The sequence below is a fragment of the Lagenorhynchus albirostris genome, chromosome 6 (assembly GCF_949774975.1).
Source record: "Lagenorhynchus albirostris chromosome 6, mLagAlb1.1, whole genome shotgun sequence".
Lineage (NCBI taxonomy): Eukaryota > Metazoa > Chordata > Mammalia > Artiodactyla > Delphinidae > Lagenorhynchus > Lagenorhynchus albirostris.
In genome coordinates this window covers 33,255,001-33,279,829 of record NC_083100.1, presented here as the reverse complement: position 1 = coordinate 33,279,829, position 24,829 = coordinate 33,255,001, and the positions used below count along the sequence as shown (strand labels likewise).

The window sequence follows — 24,829 nt, the reverse complement described above, 5'->3', positions numbered from 1 at the left end:
TTTATATAATTTGATAGTGGCTACAGTTAGTGAGTAAATCTGTATTGGGGGAGTAAGGGAGGAGACATGAATATTTCTTAAGCCTTTACTATATCCACTTACGTGGATTTACTTATGTAAATCCTTACGTATTTACTGTGTTATCTCATTATCCTCTAAATAGACTGATCACTACTATTATTTTTTCCTTATTTTACAGATGAGTAAATGAAGTCTATTATACCTTCAAAGCAAAGCATTAATGTAATATATATAGTGTTAGCCTGCACGTATAAAATACTTGGAATACTTCAAGCATCTGAAAATCTGGCATTTTAATCATTCAGGAATAATTGCCTAGACTGAACTACTTCTTAGTTATGATTTCTTATTTTGCTATAAATGACAGCAGATTATTTTCAGTTTTGGTTTGGAGTATAGCATTCAAGTGTTGGTGGATAGTAAAAATTTTCATAGAAGATTCAAAGCTTAAGTTTTGGAAAGGAACACCAGTTAGATCAGAAGAGAGATGATGACATACTTAGTGGAGGATAAATTTTGTGTTTCCATCTGTTGTTAGTGATTAGAACCCCTAGGGGCCAGTTTAGTGTGAAGAGTAACTTTTTATATTTAGTTACTACCCAAAGGGCCATATCATGGTGACAAGAAAGGCAAGATTAAGAACAGTCAAATAATGTCAGAAAATGAATTTATTCATGTTACTTATGGAAACAGAGTTTTTTTTGTGGGAGATAACTTTTCTGGGATATTTAATTATTTTTTCCTTTTGCTAAACCAGTGTGTTAGCTTGATGAAATGTTATCAAGAATGTTAAACTAAATTCACTTTAGCCTTTATCACCAACTTTTTCCATTTATCCAGCACTTCTCTAGGAATCATTATTTTGTCCATTTACTTAGGTTTATGAGAATTTGTTTTGTTTTGTTTTGTTTTGCTTTTGCGGTTCACAGGACTCTCACTGCTGTGTGTGGCCTCTCCCGTTGTGGAGCACAGGCTCCAGACCCGCAGGCTCAGCGGCCATGGCTCACGGGCCTAGCCGCTCCGCGGCATGTGGGATCTTCCCGGACTGGGGCACGAACCCATGTCCCCTGCATCGGCAGGCAGACTCTCAACCACTGCGCCACCAGGGAAGCCCGAGAAATTCAGTTTTACTGATTCTTGCTAAGTCCTTTTAAGAGCAAGACAGTACTCTTGGATTTGTACTAAGTCAGATTTGTACACTAAGCGGCTAATAGGCTGCTTCTACTTCTACTTATACTACTAATAAGTAGTATAAGTAGAAGACTCACTATTTAGTCTCATGGTCTCTCCCAACCTCTAGGAAATGTGATCTTTCCAAGTATCTGCAAAAGGAATTTGGGAAACAGCACCAATAGTGACTGTAGGAAGTAGTAAGATAAACTTGTATTGACTTTGCTTTGTATTTTAAGACTTGTTTTTGCTTCTAGACTTTATTTCTTTACAAGAATCTTTGTTTTTTAGAATCCTAAAGTTGTAACACAGAATCATTAAAAAAAATTTTAGGTGATAATGAAGTATAGAAAATAAAAAGACCCATTCCCTCTTTACTTTTTCTATAATCCCATTCCCTAGATGTAACCATTGTTAGTAGTTTGGTGTTTAATCTTTCATACTTTCTTTTTGTATGTACGATAAATAAACATCTGGGTATAACGAGAGTTTGTTTTTGTAGACAAGGTAGAATCATTACGTACTATGTAATACACAGATTTTTGTGATTATTCATGCAGGATAGTTCTGGAAGTAAAATCATTTGTTGAAAGTTTGCACATTTTAAAATTTTGATATGAATTTTCAAATTTCCCCACAAAAGATGGTACTAGTTTTCATTTCCACCAGTAGTATATCAGAATTTCCATTTTCTTATACCTTTTCCAAATATTGTATAATATCAATGTTTTCAATTTTTGCCAAAGCAAAAGCATTGTATTTTGTTTCAGTTTGCAGTGCTTTAATTATTAGTGAAGCCAAGCTTCTTTTTGTATGCTTACTGGCCACTTGCATTTCTCTCAATTACCTGTTCAGGTATCAGATTAATTTTCCTAATGATTTGTTTCTTTTTTTTTTTTTTTTTGCGGTACGCGGGCCTCTCACTGTTGTGGTCTCCCCCGTTGCGGAGCACAGGCTCCGGACGCGCAGGCTCAGCGGCCATGGCTCACGGGCCTAGCCGCTCCGCGGTATGTGGGATCTTCCCGGACCGGGGCACGAACCTGTGTCCCCTGCATCGGCACGCGGACTCTCAACCACTGAACCACCAGGGAAGCCCTGTGATTTGTTTCTTTTTCTTATTGGTTTGAAGGTGATATTAATATAAAAAAATGATTTTATGCAATTAGAATTGTTTATCTTTTCCTTTTTGACGTCTGGGTTTTGTGTTACCTTAGAAAAGCCTTTATTCTGTTCTTACAGTAGATGAGTCTATAGGTTTTTTTTTTAACGTATAGATAATTTAAACCACCTGGAACTATTCTTTGTGTTGTACATATATTAACTCAATAATAATAAGAAGGTAGATTCTCTTATGTATTATCCCCATTTACAGATGAGGAGTTTTAGGCACAGAAAAATTAAGAAACTTGCCCATGGCAACATAGCTAATAAGTGATAGAGGGGGAATATAGACACAGGCAGCTCATGCTCTAAACTGCTGCACTCTACTGCTTCTTATATAGGCAAATTGTCTTTTAATCACTAAATTCCAAGTAGAGAAAGTGTCCTGTTTGGGTAGTGAAAAGCATCATTTAGGGGCAGTTAATTTGGAATATATAAAATGTACTTCTGCTAACTTGTCATAATAGATTTTTTGCTTGTTATGGTAAATAGGTGACTAATATCAATTGCTTAAAATGCCTGAGCATTGGGACCCAGACATTTTAGCTCTCATTTAGAGTCTTACCTATTATTTTAATTTAAAAGTTTCTAAGAACCCTGGTTGTTTGGGTTTCTAACTTATAAAAGTTGAGGGAGCATCAAATAAGTAAATAATATGACTAATATCAATGGCTTAAAATGCCTGAGCATTTATATTCATTTAATGTATTCAGAACAAGTTTGAGTTAGAACCTGTTCTTTTCTTTGCAGCTGGTGTGTGGAAATACATAGCACTAAGTGAAATACTTTTGTCATCCTAGTTTTCCATTCTAGTGGTCATATTTCATAGGAGTAGTACAGATGTAGGAAAGAATAGTGGTAGCAAAAGGTAAAGGGACAGAGTTGGGGGTAGTCTGAGGGAGAAGGGAGAAAAAGTAATTTACTTAATTTCCTCTTTTATTGTCTGTGTTCTCCACCCAAACCGCTGCAGCTTGGTCTGGCCTTATTGCCCTTGCCTTTTATCTCTGTATTGGTGTATGCTAGAAAGCAGCATACTATTCTTTGTGTAAGCTCTTCTAGGTTTGTGAATTCAGACATTTTTAAACAGTAGCTTTGATACTGGAAAGTTTGGGAGCTATTACTTAAAGCAAAGAATTATATGTGAAAAGAAAACTCTGAACAATTAAATGACAATATCAGAAGGAAGTTAATACAGTCAGAAGTACTAAAATTACTGTGGGTTGCATTTATCATCCTGTCACTTAAGTGAACTGAGTCCTGAAATCTTTTCAGCCCATTTTACTTATTTAGGTCACTTATTATAGAATTTGTTGTTTAAAAGATAACATCTAGTTAAGGTGTTTGGAGAGAGATTCCTGTGAGATTCAACTGAGTCACGTCCTCAGTAATTATCTTGAGAATTGTGTTGGAGAAGAAGTGAACTTCTGTAGCTAATGAATATTTCATTATTGTTTAAAAGAACCTGTTGTATAAAAGATTTACCAAAAAAAATGTGACATTAATAAAGTAATACTTGGGACCTCCCTGGTGGTCCAGTGGTTGGGACTCTGTGCTCCCACTGCAGGGGGCGCTGGTTCAAACCCTGTTTGGGGAACTAACATGCCACGAGGCACGGCCAAAAAGGAAAAAAAAAGTAATACTTAGATACAAAGAATTATAGTAGATGCTACTGAGAGTAACAACGTAAAATAGCTATTGTTTAATAACCATATTGTCCCTCTTTATGAGTGCCAATTGTGTGTCAAGTACAATGCAGAGTGTTTTTAACATGTTTTTCTCTATCAAAATAGGTAGATATTTTTCCTACTTTAGGATTAAGGAAGCAGATAAACAGAGATTAAGTGCTTTGTTTGATGGTATATACTCCTAATAATAACTTATTACTTTTTAAAAAATAAATTTATTTATTTATTTATTTATGGCTGTGTTGGGTCTTTGTTGCTGTGTGCGGTCTTTCTCTAGTTGTGGTGAGCGGGGGCTACTCTTCATTGCGGTGCACGAGCTTCTCATTGCGGTGGCTTCTCCCGTTGCAGAGCACGGGCTCTAGGTGCGCAGGCTTCAGTAGTTGTGGCTCGCGGGGTCTAGAGCAAAGTCTCAGTAGTTGCTCCGCGGCATATGGGATCTTCCTGGACCAGAGCCCGAACCCGTGTCCCCTGCATTGGCAGGCGGATTCCCAACTGCTGCGCCACCAGGGAAGCCCACTTATTACTTATTGAGTTATTTACTGAATACCTCTATATGACAGGCATGCTAAGTTTTTAACTTTATTTCACAGAATCCTTATCCTTTATTTCATAGAATCCTTGTATCAGCTTTGCTGAAATAGATATTTTTTTCATAGATAAGGAAACAGTTGCACAGAGGTTAAATATATCACCCAAAGCCTTCCACTTAGAAAATGGCAGAACTGGAATTCAAGCCAAGGTTTTCATGATTTCTGAAAGTCTCTGCTCTTAACCATATTTCCTCTCAAGACTTTTTCATTTTTAAGAGAGAATTGATCACACTGAGCTGCCTTTCAACTTTGAAATTCTGTGGATTGTTCTCCGTAAAATAATAAAATTAGGATAGATTATCTTCACACTAGTTGTGTAATAAAAGGTATTCATTGAATATGAATACGCCAACTGTGTTAGGGTATGGAAGAAGTATGGATCACTGTCCCAGTATTGACAGACTTACCCTATTATAGGAGAAGAGCATAAATACAATGGTGTATGCTCAACTACTGGCTGGGTTAAAAAAATCCATATTTGAAGTAAGGTATACAGAATGCATGTAGGCAGTAACAAGAAGGATAGTAATAATTTGGGCAGTGGATAAGTCATTGTGGCTGGAAAGGCATGGCATAGAGCTCACAGTTCCTTTGTGGTTGGGCTAAGGGAATTCGTCTTATAATGGTGGTACTCTTTAGAAGAGCAGCCAGGTGGCCAAGGCACAGTGACCAAATGTGTGGTAAACATAGGTGTGAGCCAACTGTAAGGAGCAGGGACAGAGGCTGAGAGGCCCAGTCAAGTGGGCTACACTGTACAAAAAAGAGGAGGGGAAGATTCAGCAGCCTGAGTAGTCCTCTCTCATTCCTGTGGCCACTGAATTTTATATTTGGTTGACGGTCATCCTACTGAGCCCATGGTGGTGGGGTGGAGATGAAGGCTGAGGTTATTTGGGGCATATATATTCTGTCTTATTTAAGATTGGCTTAAGTGCTGTACTGAGCTCTGAAGACTTGAGATCTGGCTAATAATGGTTTATAATCCTTTGTGGGGAAAGTGTTGTGAGGGGAGTATAGATGATTAAGGAGGTAGCGATCAAAGTAGCAATCCAGAAGAGAGAGACACATGTAAGAGCTCACTGATACTGTTTAGGGTTGCATTTCCCAGCCACATTACTCATACTACTTTCATTCTTTTAAAAAATTAATTAATTAATTAATTTTTGGCTGTGTTGGGTCTTTGTTGCTGCATGCGGGCTTCCTCTAGTTGCGGCGAGTGGGGGCTACCCTTCATTGTGGTGCGTGGGCTTCTCATTGCAGTGGCTCCTCTTGTTGCGGAGCACAGGCTCTAGGTGTGCGGGCTTCAGTAGTTGCAGCGCACAGGCTTAGTTGCTCCGTGGCATGTGGGATCTTCCCGGGCCAGGGCTCGAACCCATGTCCCCTGCATTGGCAGGCAGATTCTTAACCGCTGTGTCACCAGGGAAGCCCTACTTTCATTCTTGACAGTTGGAGTTTTTGGGGTGTCTAGCTACGTTTGCTTTGTTTGACGACGAAATTTAAATCAGGTAAGAGGAAACATTTAAAATGAAAAGCAAGTAGTAAAAGAAAGCAGAGGCTGTCATAAAGAGATATAGGGGGCTTCCCTGGTGGCACAGTGCTTGAGGGTCCACCTCCCAGTGCAGGGGACACGGGTTTGAGCCCTGGTCTGGGAAGATCCCACATGCCACGGAGTAACTAAACTCGTGTGCCACAATTACTGAGCCTGCGCTCTAGAGCCCACGAGCCAGAACTACTGAAGCCCGTGCGCCTAGAGCCTGTGCTCCGCAACAAGAGAAGCCACCGCAATGAGAAGCCCGCACACTGCAACGAAGAGTAGCCTACGCTCACTGCAACTAGAGAAAGCCCGTGCGCAGCAACTAAGACCCAGTGCAGCCAAAAATAAATAAAATAAATAAATTTATTAAAAAAAAAAGAGATATAGGAAAAGAAGCCCCATTTTAACCCTTAGGTAATGTATTATATGATATATATTCAATGATTCATCAGAGGTATTGTATGCTTGATTTTGTTTTGCTTTTTAATAGATTCAATATATTTCCTTGATAGGAGTGCCTTATAGTTTTCTTGAGCAAGAAAGTTTTATTGATACTTTAAATCTTTAGTATACTAAGGGTGGGAGTGTTAATGAGTAACATGTCCCCTAAAAAATACCATGTTTCACTAAACCTAAGAACATTTGATCTATAATTTTGTTTAAGCAGATTACAGTAGTAAAGAGAAAATGATTCTCTGGTTTTAATGTTTTATGATGACATTTCTAGAGAGAAAAGTATCGATAATTTAAATTCAAAATTCATATTGCATCTTTAGAGATTTTCTTTACATTGTTTTTGGGGAAATGATTCATTCAGCTCTTTTCTAATTACGTGTGAAAAAAACCTGGCTACTAAAATAAAAGGGCTATATGTGAAGCAAATTATATGCTGTAATGCCTCTTATGTTGCCAAGTACACTTAATGAATGAGGCAGGGAGGCCATTTAGCCATCCAGGGAGGCAACCCAGCCTAGTGCTTTTCTATAGGGCAACTGTTAAAATAAGTTTAAAGACATCATAAGTTTAAGGAGAAGGCACGTTTGTAACACTCCTGAAATGAGCCAAGATAAAATATTCACCTGCTGATTTTTGAATATTCTTATGGTTTTCTCATGTCTTCTGGCATTTGAACACTGTTTAGTAGTGTTGAAAGGAGATGTTGAGCAAAATATGCAGGAGACCTTGCATTCTGTAATCTAGCTTATACATGTTGTATTTATGAAGATTAGGTTAGGTTAAGAGAATATAGTATCTTGTAACCATGAACAAGGCATCTGGATTTCTGCCTCTAATGGCACTTACTTGTTGAGAAGACAGATCATAAATAAGAAGTAAATACATAAATGCACAAGATAGAGATTATGATAAATGTCACGGGGTTAAGGTGTTAGAGGGTTAAGGTGGTCAGTGGAGCCTTCCTTACAAGGTGACATCTGAAGAATTAAAATGAGGCAGATTTGTGAATAATTGCAGGAAGAGGAACAGAAAGCACAAAGGCTGGAAGGTGGGAAAGAGCTTGGTATTTTACAGGATCAAAAAGGAGACTGGTGTGGCCTATAGTAACTTAGGGAGAGAGATGCATGACGGGGTTAGATAGGCAAGCAGGAGCCAAATCTTGTGGGGCCTTTTAGGCCATGGTAGAAAGATGAAGAGTTTAAATTTTAGTTTAGGAAAATGGGGAATGCTGTTGAAAGATTTTAAACAGTAAATTCATTATCTAATTTTCATTTTTCAGTGGTGACTTTGGCTTGTATGTGGAGAAGGATTAGAGAGGAGCCAAGGAGAAATAGGAAGCCTGGTTAGGCAGCTGTGGTAGTCAAGATGGACAAGGGAGGTGGCAGGTTGGATTTTTCTCCCTGGTAATGTCAAATAACATTTTGGTATCATTACACACCTCCTTCAGTGATATACTGTTTTTTAAATAGCAAGGACTATTTCTTGGGTTTAGAATGTACAGTTGAATTAGTTTTAAAAATCTGTTTCCTTCAAATGTTTATTTTAGAGATCTGTTACTTAATATTTTCAGTAAGCGCTACAAATATGTATTAGTATTATCTGTATTTTTCATTTATTGGAAAAAAATGTAAACATGGGAAGTATTTTGCCTCAAAATAATTCAAAGAATAGGGCTAGAGTCCATCTCCCTGGACTCCCTTCATGATGCAGAGAATACAGACTATAAGAATAATTCCTGGTCATACGGCCCTTGTAGATCAGGACTTTCCTGTTTGTCCTGTTCTTAAAAAGATTATTGCAATGTTTGAAGACTTGGGTCATATCTCATTTGTATTCTCATTTAAAGTACATGTAATCTTTCTTTTCCCACATAGGCACATATTCAGTATTTCACTTTGAGATTTTTGTTGTTTTTTGTTGATATTCTTCTTTCCCCCCCATTATCACAAGGAAGTGCTTATTCATATATCCCGAATAGTTTTTGGCCAGGGTAACTGTTTTTCATTCTTGGTTACTTTCAAATAATATTAGAGGCTGCTAGTTTTCATACTTGGACTCCAGAATAAAGTTGGCATGACTGCAGTCTCTAATGTCTCATCAGTTTTTTCCTAAACTGACCTTAAATTATGAGCAATAACAGAGTTTGACCAATGATTTTTTTTTTTTGTAGTAGAGTGAAAACTCCATAAGGCAACATAATAATGGGGGGCAGAATTAGGGTAGAATTTAAATGGGGTAAAGATTTTACAGCTAACTGCCAGAAGACCTGATATAACTGGCAGAGTCTATTTTCCTAATCTGATACTTCAGCAGCAGAAGTTTTACAGTTAACTATTTTAATTTGTAGATATTAAAATACAATATCTGGGAAGTATTTCATTGTATATATGTACTATATCTTCTTTATCCATTTATCTGTTGATGGACACTTAGGTTGCTTCTGTGTCTTGGCAGTTGTAAATAATGCTATGATATTGGGGTTCATGTGTCTTTTTGAATTAGTGTTTTTGTTTTTTTCAGATATATACTGAGGAATGGAATTGCTGGATCATGTGACAGTTCTATTTTTAGTGTTTTGAGAAACCTCCATACTGTTTTCCACAGCGGCTGTACCAATTTACATTCCCAACAGCAGTGTACGAGGGTTCCCTTTTCTCCACATCCTCCCTAACATTTGTTGTTTGTGTTCATTCTGACAGGTGTGAGGTGATACCTCATTGTAGTCTTGATTTGCATTTCCCCGATGATTAGCGATTTTGAGCATCTTTTCATGTACCTTTTGGCCATCTCTATTTCCTTCTGGGAAACATGTCTGTTCACATTTTCTTCCCTTTTTCTTTTTCTTTTTTGTCTGTGTTGGGTCTTTGTTGTTGTGTGTGGGCTTTCTCTAGTTGCGGCGAGCGGGGACTACTCTTTGTTGCGGTGCGTGGGCTTTTCATTGTGGTGGCTTCTCTTGTTGTGGAGCACGGGCTCTAGGCATGCGGGCTTCAGTAGTTGTGGCTTGCGGTCTCTAGAGCACAGCTCAATAGTTGTGGCGCACGGGCTTAGTTGCTCCGCGGCATGTGGGATCTTCCTGGGCCAGGGCTCGAACCCGTGTCCCCTGCATTGGCAGGAGGATTCTCAACCACTGCACCACCAGGGAAGCCCTCTGCCCATTTTTTAATGACAGAGGGTCTTTTTTTTTTTTTTTGGTACTGAGTTGTATGAGCTGTTTATATATTTTGGATATTAACCTCATATTGGTCATATTATTTGCAAATATTTTCTCCCATTCAGTAGGTTCTTTTTGTTTTGTCAGTGGTTTCCTTTGCTGTGAAAAAGCTTTTAAGTTTAATTAGGTACGATTTGTTGAATTTTGCTTTTATTTTCTTTGCTTTAGGAGACAGATCTAAAACAGTATTGTTATGATTTACATCAAACAGTGTTTTGCCAATTTTTTTCCTCAGAGTTTTATGGTTTCCTGTCTTACATTTAGGTCTTTAATCCATTTTGAGTTTATTTTTGTAAATGGTGTTAAAGACTGTTCTAATTTCATTCTTTTACATGTAGATGTCCATTTTTCCCAGCACCATTTATTGAAGAGACTGTCTTTTTCCCATTGTGTATATATATATATATATATTTTTTTTAGCGGTATGCGGGCCTCTCACCGTTGTGGCCTCTCCCGTTGTGGAGCACATGCTCCGGACGTGCAGGCTTAGCGGCCATGGCTCACAGGCCCAGCCGCTTCGCGGCATGTGGGATCTTCCCGGACCGGGGCACGAACCTGTGTGCCCTGCATCGGCAGGCGGACTCTCAACCACTGCGCCACCAGGGAAGCCCCCCATTGTATATTTTTACCTCCTTTGTTGTAGATTAATTGGCCATAAGTGCATGGGTTTATTTCTGGGCTCTCTATCCTGTTCCATTGATCTCTGTGTCTGTTTGTGTCAGTATCATACTGTTTTGATTATTGTAGCTTTGTAGTATAGTCTGAAATCAGGGATCATGATTCCCTCAGCTCTGTTCTTCTTTCTCAAGATTGTTTTGGCTTGTCCAGTCTCTATGAACTTTTCTCTTTTGAACCTATTTGTATTACAATAATAGTATTTATGTTAAAGATGGGATTTTTATTTTTTATTTATTTTTTTGGCTGTGTTGTGTCTTTGTTGCTGCATGTGGGCTTTCTCTAGTTGCGTTGAGTGGGGGCTACTCTTCGTTGCAGTGTGCGGGTTTCTCACTGTGGTGGCTTCTCTTGTTGAGGAACACAGGCTCTAGGCACGCAGGCTTCAGTAGTTGTGGCGCGCAGGCTCAGTACTTGTGGCTCGCTGGCTCTAGAGTGCAGGCTCAGTAGTTGTGGTGCACGGGCTTAGCTGCTCTGTGTCATGTGGGATTTTCCCAGACTGGGGATCGAACCCATGTCCCCTGCATTGGCAGGTGGATTCTTAACCACTGCGCCACTGGGGAAGCCCTGGGCAGGCAGATTCTTAACCATTGAGCCACCAGGGAAGTCCTAAAAGATAGGATTTAATTTCAGTTATCTGCAAAAGTATATTCTTATACATAACCTTAATATATAATATTTACAACTAAGATGGGGAAGACAGTTAAAGTGATATAAAGTTAATCTTTATCAGGGTTGATCTTGAATATTTAAAATTTATTTTCACCAGAGTAATATTAGAGGAAATAGCCATCACTTAAAACACTTAAAATTAAAAGAAGATTTTTGATGAGTAGTAGGTGTGTATCATTTAAAATAACACGAACCTATGTATTTTGGAATTTTTTTTTTTTTTTGGCTCCACCATGCGGCATGTGGGATCTTAGTTCCCTGACCAGGGATCGAACCTGCACCCCCTGCTTTGGAAGCACGGAGTCTTAACCACTGGACCACTAGGGAAGTCCTATGTATCTTTGAATTTTAAGTTATTTATTTATTTATTTTTAACATCTTTATTGGGGTATAATTGCTTTACAATGGTATGTTAGTTTCTGCTTTATAACAAGTGAATCAGTTATACATATACATATGTTCCCATATCTCTTCCCTCTTGCGTCTCCCTCCCTCCCACCTTCCCTATCCCACCCCTCCAGGCAGTCATAAAGCACCGAGCTGATCTCCCTGTGCTATGCGGCTGCTTCTCACTAGCTATCTACCTTACGTTTGGTAGTGTATATATGTCCATGCCTCTCTCTCGTTTTGTCACAGCTCACCCTTCCCCCTCCCCATATCCGCAAGTCCGTTCTCTAGTAGGCCTGTGTCTTTATTCCTGTCTTACCCCTAGGTTCTTCATGACATTTTTTTCCCCTTAAATTCCATATATATGTGTTAGCATACGGTATTTGTCTTTCTCTTTCTGACTTACTTCACTCTGTATGACAGACTCTAGGTCTATCCATCTCATTACAAATAGCTCAATTTTGTTTCTTTTATGACTGAGTAATATTCCATTGTATATATGTGCCACATCTTCTTTATCCATTCATCCGATGATGGGCACTTAGGTTGTTTCCATCTCCAGGCTATTGTAAATAGAGCTGCAATGAACATTTTGGTACATGACTCTTTGAATTATGGTTTTCTCAGGGTATATGCCCAGTAGTGGGATTGCTGGGTCATATGGTAGTTCTATTAGTAGTTTTTTAAGGAACTTCCATACTGTTCTCCATCGTGGCTGTACCAGTTCACATTCCCACCAGCAGTGAAGTTATTTTTGTAATAGATGTGGATTTTAAATTCAGTAACCAACTGAATTTGATAAACCATCTTTGCCGGATTAGTGTAAGATGTTTGCAGTATTGTGCCATGCCATCAGTTTTCACTTTCTCCTTTTCTTCTCTAGATTTTTCTACTCGCTTTAATTAAAATTAACCATCCAAAAGGGAAAAAGCTTTTTTCTGCTACATATGTTATAAATTAGAATTAAATATTAGATTCTAGAAAATAACGTATTAGCTATCATTTTTTGAGTACTTAATGTGTGTGAGGCATTGTGCCAATTTTATGTTTTTAAATCTTTTCAACCCCTATGAAGTACAGAGTTTGTTGACCCTGTTTGTTTGTTTATTTATTTATTTATACATACATACATACATACCACAGGCTTAGAAAAGTTAAGTAAATCTCCATGGTAATTTAGCTAGTGGTAGTACTGGGATTTGAATTCAGGTAGTCTGTAATTCCTGAGCTCATCCTGTCATTGACAGCATGTAACTCTTCTTGTTTCTTTGGTTGCTCTTATCAAAGGTCTAAGAATCTTAAGTTGAAGGAACCAGTACTTGGTTCTGATGGCTCAATAGTACTGTCTTATGCTCAAGACCTGGCAATAATAATTTTGCCTTTCTTGCAGGAAAATACCTGTCAAAGAAAGGAAATAAATGAATTGGGTCTGTTTTCTGGAGAATAGCAGGGTCACATACAGATTTTTTTAAAAATGCATTTATAATGCCCAGGATAATTTAAAAATGAAAAGTTGGTATCCAAACTGCCAAGAATTAATAAAGTATATGAAATAACTCAGAGAAACACATCCTTGCTTCTTTGAAAGGAAATGTAACTAATTTTTTTTTTTAATTTATTTTATTTTTGGCTGCATTGGGTCTTCATTGCTGCGGGCGGGCTTTCTCTAGTTGTTGCGGTGTGCGGGCTTCTCACTGTGATGGCTTCTCTTGTTGTGGAGCACAGGCTCTAGGTGTGTGGGCTGCAGTAGTTGTGGCTCGCAGGCTCTAGAGCACAGGCTCAGTAGTTGTGGCACACAGGCTTAGTTGCTCCGTGGCATGTGGGATCTTCCCGGACCAGGGTTCAAACCCTGGTCCGCTGCATTTGCAGGCGGATTCTTAACCACTGTGCCACCAGGGAAGCCTGTAACTAATTTTTTTACTGAAACATTCACTTCATAAATGAGACTCAGGCTTGGATTGTAGTGGTTTTAATTTTTAAAGTTTCTTTTTTGAAAAGGGTGTAAAGATTGTTTCATTTTCAGATATTAAAATTGCCTAAATATGGACTTATAAGAAATACTTCAAGGCGCTTTCTCTAAAGTGACTCTACTTCTGTATGTTTTCAAAATTATATAGTTAAAAATTTAGGGGGCTTCCCTGGTGGCGCAGTGGTTGAGAGTCCGCCTGCTGATGCAGGGGACACGGGTTCATGTCCCGGTCCGGGAAGATCCCACATGCCGCGGAGCAGCTGGGCCCGTGAGCCATGGCCGCTGAGCCTGTGCGTCCGGAGCCTGTGCTCTGCAGCGGGAGAGGCCACAACAGTGAGAGGCCCGTGTACTGCAAAAAAAAAAAAAAAAAAAATTCAGCAATTTAAAAATTACTGAGGATGATTTATGGGATATGCTTAATTTACATATTTTTTTCTCATAGTGTTTTTCTCTCTGTTGGTTGATTGTTCCAGTTCTTTGGTTAAAAAGGAAATAAGTGATTTAGAATGCCTAGGTTTTCCTACAATATCTTTGAAAGTCTATAATGATATTGCTTATCATAGAAAAAATGGAATAGTTGAGTAAAAAACATTTATCCCAGCTTGTAAAATTTTTAGATTTTTCTAGGCCACAGGCCATATTTTTGTTAGTACACAATATTTTAGCTGCTGAATATGTAGTAAGACTCAGATTTGAGGAGTTTATCTTAATTATTGTCTTCTATAATAGCAAAAACTGAAAGTCATTACTAGATTTGATATACTCATTTTTAGGATTAGTTGATATTAAGCATTGATATATTAAGAAACATTGATATTTGAAGGAAAATTACACACACAATGATAATACAAAAGATGTGTTTCGCAGATTTCATGATTTTCTTTGGCATGTCAGATAAATTGGGTATCTAATTTGTTTGCTTCCGCAGTAGTGCATCTGAAACTTAAAAGATATTTTAGTTCAAGTATTATTTTATTTGTTTGATACAAAGTGAGTCTTATGTAAGAGTTAGTTAACTGTTTCAGAGATAATAAATAGAAAGAATGATTTGTTTATTCTCTTTAGTTTTTATGTTAATTTCCTACAAAATTAGTACTATGTCAGATCTTTTTCTTTTTAAAATTATTATTAATTTATTTATTTATGGCTGCATTGGTTCTTCATTGCTGTGCGTGGGCTTTCTCTAGTTGCGGCGAGCGGGGTCTCCTCTTCCCTGCGGTGCGTGGGCTTCTCACTGCAATGGCTTCTCTTGTTGTGGAGCACGGGCTCTAGGCACGCAGGCTCAGTAGTTGTGGCTCACAGGCTCTAGAGCACAGGCTCAGTAGTTGTGGCGCATGGGCTTAGCTGCTCCGCGGCATGTGGGATCTTCCCAGACCAGGGCTCGAACCTGTGTCCCCTGCATTGGCAGGCGGATTCTTAACCAGTGCGCCACCAGGGAAGTCCCTATGTCAGATCTTTAGTAAGCATTAACTTTCTTCTTTTCTTTTGATACTTTCTAAATGAAACAGTAATCTTTCCTGGAGTTAGGCTATTAGCATTACAGTATTTAAAAAGAAAATGTTCAGAAAAAAGTACTTTGAAAAAGAAAAATCTCTTTCTTAGTTTATTTCTGAGAGGTATGGATACCCGAATAGACAGCTTCTACAATTAACATGAGGTATTGTTAGGACAGTTTGATTAGACATAAGCTAATTGGTCTCTGAGATAATTTCTTTTTTTTAAATATTGTTTTGCATATTTAAAAAATATTTATTTATTTGGCTGTGTCGGGTCTTTGTTGCGGCATGTGGGCTTTTCGTTGCGGCACGCGGGCTTCTCTGTAGTTGTGGTGTGCCGGTTTTCTCTTCTGTAGTTGTGGCGCGGGTTCCAGAGCGCGTAGGCTCTGTAGTTTGCACGCGCAGGCTCTCTAGTTGAGGCGCCCGAGGTCAGTAGTTGGGGTGCGCCGGCTTAGTTGCCCCACGACATGTGGGATCTTAGTTCCCCGACCAGGTATCAGACTTGCGTCTCCTGCATTGGAAGATGGATTCTTTATCGCTGGATCACCAGAGAAGTCCCTCTGAGATAATTTCTATCCTTTAGATTTGAAATGGTCTCTTAAAAAAAAAAAAAAAAAGCCACACAAACACACACATTTTATTATTATTATTTTAAACACACATTTTAAAGTCAAAATCAAATTTAAGAGGACCAAAATGAATTGTTTATTTATTTATATTTTTGGCCATGCTGCGCAGCTTGTGGGAATCCCAATTCCCCAATCAGGGATCGAACCCATGTTCCTTTCATTGGCAGGCGGATTCTTAACCACTGCATCACCAGGGAAGCCCACCAATTCTTTTTATTGTGGTAAAATACACATAACATAAAATTTACCATCTTAACCATTTTAAAGTGTACAGTTCAGGTGTATTAAATATATTCAGAATGTTGTGCAGCTATCACCACCATTCATCTCCATAACTCCTTTCATCCAGTAAAACTGAAACCAGTTGTACTCTATGCCCATTAAACAGTAACTCCCCTCTCCCTAGTCTCTGGCAACCACCATTTCACTCTCTCTCTATGATTTTGACTACTCTAAGTCCCGTATACAAGTGGAATCATACAGTATGTGTCTTTTTGTGACTGGTTTATTTCACTTAGCCTAATCTCAAGGATCATCCATGTTGTAGCATATATTAGAATTTTCTTCCTTTTTAAGGTGTTTAGTAATTTTTTTGATACTGAAAGTAATATATAAACCTCAGAATTCTTAGTCTTATTTGCCATCTGCCTTCCACATATTCCAGAAGAGTAGTAGATTATTTGTGTCTTCCTTCAGGGGGGCACAGACGCTCCATTTAGGGACTTGGCCTGATGCCTATTTGGTTCAGTAATTACTAGTGGTGAGATGTTCCCACGGTTTGATAAGTTTGACTTTTTTTTTTTGTGGTACGCGGACCTCTCACTGTTGTGGCCTCTCCCGTTAAGGAGCACAGGCTGCTGCACAGGCTCAGTGGCCATGGCTCACGGGCCCAGCCGCTCCGCGGCATGTGGGATCTTCCCGGAACGGGGCACGAACCCGTGTCCCCTGCATCGGCAGGCGGACTCTCAACCACTGCGCCGTCAGGGAAGCCTGATAAGTTTGACTTTTGACTTGACTTCAAGTTTGAAGACAATATCATACACCATGCTCACTGTATGCTCAGTACCTAGATGAAGAGAGCTGCAGAGTTCAATAGAAGATAGCAGACTCCTTCGAAGTTCTAAACAAAAAGGATTTCAGCTATAATCATTTGCCATATCATTGCTATTTTGAACTGTCTTTTGCAACTTGCTGTTTGTCCAGCTAAACTTCTGTGTTCAGTGAAAGCTATTGCATTTTCAGTTGTCATCAAGCCAGTCATTTTTATTTTGCTCATAGTTCCCAGAATCAGTTAACTACTGCAGTTTGAAGTGTTGCTTGAAAGTATCTATAGGTATCCTGGTCTCGTAATAGTAATACTCTCTGATATGCATTTTTTCTTTACCCTACCGTGCACTGATTCCTTGGATATTCTGCTGACATGAAGCGTTTCCGGACTAATGAGCCTCACTGCACTAGTGGAGGGGACTGCTCTTTTAGGTCTAGCTATTAGTGACGTTGGCAATAACTTTTTTTTTTTTTGCGGTACGCGAGCCTCTCACTGCTGTGGCCTCTCCCGCCGCGGAGCACAGGCTCCGGACGCACAGGCCCAGTGGCCACGGCTCATGGGCCCAGCCGCTCCGCGGCACGCGGGATCCTCCCGGACCGGGGTACGAATCCGCGCCCCCTGCATTGACAGGCGAACTCCCAAGCACTGCGCCACCAGGGAAGCCCAATAACAATTTTTTTAAGCTTTTTATTTTGAAATTATTTAAGACTTATAAAAAGTTGTAGGAATGATACAAAGAATTCCTGTATGTATGGGGAAGAATTCCTAGCTTCCCCAAATGTTAATATTTTACTACATTTGCTTTATTGTTTTCTCTATATGTTCGTATTGTCTTGTTCTGAAACACTTGAGAGTAAATTGTAGACATGATGATCATTTACCCCAAAATATGTCAGTGTATTTCCTAAAAAATGAAGATATTTTCTTGTATAACCACAACACAGTTATCAAAATCCGGAAATTAACATTGGTACAATACCTCTTCCTAATCCAGAGGCCTTAAAATATCATTAATTGTTTTATTAATGTCCATTATTGCCAAAGAGAAAATTTTTCTGGTCCAGGAGACAAATCCAGGATCATGCATTACATTTAGTTGTTTTGTGTATTTTATACTCCTTTAATCTCTGACAGTTCCTCAGTCTTTGTCTTTTATGACCTTGAGATTTTTGAAGAGTACAGGTCAGTTATTTTGTAGAATATCCCTCATTTTGAATTTATCTGGTGTTTTCTTCATGACTAGAGTTGGGTAATCATTTTTTAGCAGAAATGCTACAGAAGTAATTTGGGTTGTGCTATCCTAGCCCATCCTATTGGGGACACATGATGTCAATTTGCCTCATTACTGTTTTTTTTCCTTTTTAAATAAATTTTATTTATTTATTTATTTATTTATGGCTGCATTGGGTCTTAGTTGCTGGGCGCGGGCTTTCTCTAGTTGCAACGAGCGGGGGCTACTCTTTCTTGTGGTGCGTGGGCTTCTCATTGCAGTGGCTTCTTTTGTGGAGCACGGGCGCTAGGCGCACAGCTTAGTTGCTCTGCGGCATGTGGGATCTTCCCAGACCAGAGCTCGAACCCGTGTCCCCTGCATTGTCAGGCGAATTCTTAACCACTTCGCCACCAGGGAAGTCCCTGCCTCATTACTGTTATGTTAAATTTTATCACTTGGTTAAGGTGATATCTGCCAGAGAAAGTTACTATTTTCCCTTTCGTAATCCCCTTCGTAATTAAAAAGCAACTTGTGAAGAGACATTTGAGACTATGTGAATAGCCTTTTTCCTCAACAGACTAGTTTCAGCATTTATTGATGATTCTTGAGAAAGTGATTTTTTTCTAAACCTAGTATTTCTTCTACATTTATTGTCATTCTACCATAAGGAAGAACTTTTCCTTTCTCCTTATTTATTTTATTCGTTTGTTTATGTCAATGTGGACTGGTGGGTTTTCATTTTAGTCAGTGGATTTAGTTATGCATTTCTGGAGTGATGAAGGAGACCTGCTTTTTAGGTTCTTATTAAATGTGTGTGATGTTCTCTTAACTGTGTTAAGCCTCAGTTCCTAAGGTGTTATAATTTAATTCAGTTAAAGATGTGAAAATGCTAGTTGAATGTTAGTTATTATAGGTTTACAATCTCGTATGAAATTTTGAAAATAAAAACTGAGTATCAAAACTTTCGTTAGCTTGCAGCATACTCATTTGGTGGCAAAACAAATTTGACTAGCTATAAAAATATTTACAATTTTATCTAAGTGTAAATTTTCATACTTTTTGCTGAAGAAATACTGATAGATTTAATTGCTGGGAGCTTCCACAGACTCTGCAGGGAATGTTGTGTAAAACATGGCATAGGGCTTCCCTGGTGGTGCAGTGGTTGAGAATCCGCCTGCCAGTGCAGGGGACATGGGTTCGAACCCTGGTCTGGGAAGAGCCCACATTCCGTGGAGCAACTAAGCCTGTGCGCCACAGCTACGCAGCCTGCACTCTAGAGCCTGCGAGTCACAACTACTGAGCCTGCACTCTAGAGCCCGCGAGCCACAACTACTGAAGCCCGCGCACCTAGAGCCCATGCTTAACAAGAAGAGAAGCCACCGCAATGAGAAGCCCGCACACCAAAACAAAGAGTAGCTCGCGCTCGCCGCAACTAGAGAGAGCCCAGGCGCAGCAACGAAGACCCAACGCAGGCAAAATTAAATAAACATATTTATTTAAAAAAACCCCAGGGCTTCCCTGGTGGCGCAGTGGTTGAGAGTCCGCCTGCTGATGCAGGGGACACGGGTTCGTGCCCCAGTCTGGGAAGATCCCACGTGCCGTGGAGCGGCTGGGCCCGTGAGCCATGGCCGTTGGACCTGCGCGTCCAGAGCCTGTGCTCCGCAACGGGAGAGGCTCCAACAGTGAGAGGCCCTCATACCGCAAAAAAAACCCCAACAACCCCCCCCCCAAAAAACATGGCATATGCACATGGTACTTTGTAAAACCTGGAAAAATTCAGAATTTAAAGCACATTTGGCTTTAAATATTTCATACAAAGGCTTGAGGACCTATATATAATACTATAGAGGTTCTATTTATTTGTGAGTATACTTTGAAATTACCAACTAATTTAGTTGGAAAAATGGATGCTGATAGTTACAATAGTGTTTAGTAACCATGACTATCACACAGTTAGAATAGTCCTATCAGCATTTGCATAAAGAGCAAAGAATAAGGAGAAAACCCAGCACTTTCTTTGCTATCAGGTATTTTCTCGAGCTATTTTATATACAGTTAGGGAGATCAGATTCCCTTGTGAGTTTTTTTCATTCTTAACTGCTGAGCTGGCTGCTTTTCCTAAGGTATTCCTAATGTTCTTTCTACTCTCTCCCTACCTAGGCAGGTTGAAACGATACTTCATGCAGCTATAGAATATAGAATATCCTGCCGTTCCTCAACTGCCCAGTGACTTTAGCTAATGTTTAATGTAGTGTTCTATGACTGCAGAATTAGATTCCTATTAAATGATATAAAGACAGATTTTAACTGTTCCTTGACTGAAAAGTGAGTTCTTTTTAGAGTACTAACAGGAAGTGGTCTTACATTTTAGTAGAATATAATAATAATAACATACTTTGCTGTCTTTCCATGGTTTATGAACATAATGGTTATACTGTATGTAACGAGAATTTTAAAGTTTGTTTTTATAACAAACGGTGCTTATGTTCAGGTCTCAAATTAGCTGAATAGTGCATAGTTTTAAAAGTCTTTAGCTTTATCACTAGAAATTCTCTTAATTATTAATTTAGCTACTATTCGTGAAACTTATTTTTGATTAGTTTTTTGTGTTCTATTATTCATGTAAATCAATTCAAACTTTTTAATTTAAATTAATTCGACTTCTATAATCTCTAATTCTAATACTGAATTTTCAACTCTCCTAAATTATGCTTGATTTAGATAAAATAGTTTTAAACTAGTAACTTAAAAAAGTAAAACTAGTTCAAAATAATACATGCCATAACCAAAAAATTGGAAGTTATATGAAAGGGCATACAATGAAATGAACATTTTATAACATTCTTATTATCTAAGCCAGGCAAAGGTTGGTAGCTTTCTTTCAGTTACATGTCACTCAGCCTGTCGAGTATGCAGATGTCTTTTGTTCGCTTGCCACCCACTCGAAGTAGTGAGTGAAGGGGAACCAGTGAAGACTGCCAACAGTACCTCACATCTCATCTCCCCCGTTAGGTAATCATAAAGTTGGATGGCATGTGGTGGCATTCAACTTTATGATTGGAACATGGTTCTAAAAGTGAATTAGAGAGTTTTGTTTTTATCAGTTGTAGATGTTTTTTTTTTACTATAGTGGGTACAAATTTTCCTGGTAGCTGATTCAGTTACAGTGTACTAAGAATTTTGTAGAAGCATTTCAAGGGAAAGTTATTCTGAAATGAGAGTAGATAGAAGTGATTTTGTTTTGTTAATGAATTTTAGAGATATCTTTCAGTAAGACCACTTCCAGTTTTTACTTCAAGTGTTGCATGCCAGCGAAAATGGCTTCATCTTCTATATAGGTTGCTAATCCTTAAAATATATATGTATTTAGTCAGTGTTTTCATTGGTGTAAGTCAATAAGATGATAAATCTTCATTATGTAACATTTTAAGTTGATGAGCAGTATTTTAAGAGTTTTATTTTTAAAGCAAAAAGGTAAGCCAAATGTTAATCTTTAACACATATAGTGGTACAAAAATTTGTTGAAGTGCCAGATTAAGGAATCATGTAGCAGCAACCAGCGAGTCTCAACATATTAATTAACCCAGCTTCTTAACGAATAAATATAATTTAGTTTTTGTTGCTGAATGATTTCAAGAGTACATTTTTCTTTTAGGATTGTTAGTAATTACGATGCAGTAAAATGTTAGAAATTAGAGTGGTTGCTTAAAATGAACATACAGCAGAAAGGATTCAACAGTGCTTTTTTATAAAGAGCTCTGTTGTTAGCACAATTTTGCCTGTGGTTCCTCTCTTTTAGGGCAAGTCTGTAATGCCTAAAAGTTGCCAGGACTTCATTAAGCTAGTGTTGGATTACAGCCAGACATTTAGTTGGTTGAGACCCCAGCCTTCTCTGAGACTCAAGAGGAGCGAGTGGGAAAGGGAATGAGGTGGGAATGGGAGGTAGAAGAGACTTTTACACAGTAATTTATGTATTTATTGTGTCAGATGGGTTTAGCAGACTTTTAGAATTAATTTAAGTCTTTAAAACCTCAAATAAGGACCCCTGGAGAGTCCTTAAGACCCTTTCAGAGGATCTGCAAGGTCAAACATATTTTCTTCGTAATTCTAGGATGTTATTTGCTTTTTTCACTATGTTGATATTTGCACTGATTGTGTAAAAGCAATTCTGGGTAAAAGTGCTGGCTCCTTAGCACAACTCAAGGTGGTGGCACCAAACCGTACTAGTTATCATTGTAATCTTCACTGAGAACTTGCAGTTAAAAAATCCCAAAACAAACAAAAAAACCTACTCAGTTTCACGTAATATCTCTTAGTTGAAGCAATAAAAATTAATTTTATTAAATCTAGTCCTTTGAATAAAGGAATTTTAAATTGTTTTTCTAATTGTCTTTTTAATATTTTGTGTGGCAAAATGGGAAGCACAAGTATTTCTGCTGCTTACCAAAGTGTGATGATATGTACTTGGATCCAGTTCTTCTAGAAGGTAATGAATGCTCTTATCTCACCAGTTAAAGATGATGGGAGTCCTAGAACATTATAAACCCTCAATCCAATGATCTTTCGCTTAGGCCAGTGATTCTTTCCTTTGCATTGAAAGTCATGTATTCCTGTAAGAATCTGATGAAATCTGTGTACTCTGTCTGAACACACCATGACCCACATATATGTACTCACACACTCACAGGGTCACATAAGCACACGCTCACTCAAAGTTGTAAACAATTTAAGAGTTCTTGATTGGTCTCCTGGAGCATATTCATGGATTTCTAGTTAAAACTCTGTTATGGGTTAAATTTTGTCCCACACAAATTTATACGTTGAAGTCTTAACCCCCTTTATCTAAGAATGTGACCTTTTTTGGAAATACGGTTAATGCAGGTGTAATTTGTTAAGATGAGGTCATATTAGGGTAAGGCCAAGCTGTAATCCGATATCACTACTGTCCTTATAAAAAGGGGAAATTTGGACACAGACATGCACATGGGGGAGCACCATGTGAAGATGAAGGTAGAGATCTGTAAGTCAAGGAATACTAAAGATTGCCAGGAAATTACCAGAAGCTAAGAGAGGTGTGGAGCAGATTTTCCCAAATAGTCCTCAGAAGGAACCAACTCTGCTGACATCTTGATTTCAGAATTCTAACTTCCAGAACTGAGAGATAATACATTTCTGTTGTTTAAGCCACCCAGTTTGTGGTACTTTTGTTTCAGTAGCCCTAGCAAATTAATACAGACTTCCTGGCCTGGGTTGTAGTTTCATAGCACCTTTTGAATACTGGCCAGAGTAGTTTCCATAGGGAACCATGCTCTAGCTTTAGGATATCTTATATTGTACTTTATCGATACATTTTCAATATCAGAAAATTTAAAACTTCTTTCTGCTTATGGAAAATTAAAGGTGGAATATAAAATAGTGATTCAGTTTAGTTTAGCAAACTGTTTTCAGTTAATTCACTATGGTGTATTGGGCAGAGAAGGACACTGGAGCCAAAAGGTCTAGATTTGAATTCTTACTATATGAACTTTGTAAGTCATTTAACTTTTCTAGACCTCAATTTTATTCTTTTAAAAAGAGAAGTTGAACTTGAACTTGAGCCCTTTCTAACTCTAAACGATACTGACTCCTATCTGACTTGATGAATTTGGATAGTATTTTTGTTTTTAATAAATTTATTATTATTTTTTTGGCTGCGTTGGGTCTTTGTTGCTGCGCGTAGGCTTTCTCTAGTTGCAGTGAGCGGGGGCTACTCTTCAGTGTGGTGCGTGGGCTTCTCATTGTGGTGGCTTCTTGTTTCAGAGCAAGGGCTCTAGGCGCGTGGGCTTCAGTAGTTGTGGCACATGGGCTCAGTAGTTGTGGCTTGCAGGCTCTAGAGCGCAGGCTCAGTAGTTGTGGTGCACGGGCTTAGCTGCTCTGCAACATGTGGGATCTTCTCGGACAAGGCTTCAACCCATGTCCCCTGCGTTGGCAAGCGGATTCTTAACCACTGCGCCACCAGGGAAGTCCTGGATAGTATTTTAACTTTAAATTGACCTGATGTGTTTTAGTGTTTCTGTTATTGTATAGTTAGGCATATATTTCATAGAGTTGCTTGTAGGAATATATTTTGTAGAACTTGACTTCTGGTTAAAATTTTTACTTTAAATAGTACTAATAGAATAGAAGGAGACTATTATGATTCAAGGGTTGTTACCTGCCCTCCCTCTCTACCTTTTATCATGTCAGACTATATCTATCCATTTAGAGCATTGGTTCCCAGCTTTTTCTTGTTGTACCATAAATTGGACACTACTGAAGTCTTGTGTTCCTGAAGCCTGAAGAGAAAATCAGATAGAGTAGTTAGTACTGTTTAACTGTTCTGTCGTTTCCTCTGCTATCACGTTTTTATTCATTCATTAGAAGTCCAGACATGGAAAGGTTGAGTGTTTGCAGGGTACTACACAATTTGTGGGACCTAGGGCAAAATGAAAATGTGGACCCCTTTGTTCAAAAAGCATGAAAAGATTGTAAAATATATACCTTTTTCTTTTCTTCCATGTCTCACTGACTTACAGGGTTTTAAAATTTGTCATTTAATGTCATTTTAAGTAAATAAGAATTAAAAACTTAAATCATTATCATGTATTTTAGCATTCATTTTTATATTGTGATGCTCATTTAAAATGCAAATATAAGAATATTTAACTGATTTGTGGGATCACTGAAATTAAAGTTATATTTTATAACTTGTACTTGCGTGTGTAGTTTTTATCAGAACAGTAGAAACACTTACAAAACTAACTCAGCTGTTTTTATTTTACTTCTCAATACATGAGTATTCTACCAACATTGTACGTTTGGCTTACTGATGAATAAGGAAGGCCTGAGAGAAAAAAGGAATTATGGCTTGCCCTGTCTTTACCTTTCCTTCTATGTCATCAT

At 38.4% G+C, this 24,829-nt stretch overlaps 1 protein-coding gene across 2 annotated transcripts in view; it reads left to right on the top strand.

The window, feature by feature from the left end:
- The window catches only part of BMPR2 (bone morphogenetic protein receptor type 2), a 189,626-nt gene that overhangs the window by 7,497 nt on the left and 157,300 nt on the right, over positions 1-24,829 (top strand). The gene's annotated exons all lie outside the window — the stretch shown is intronic.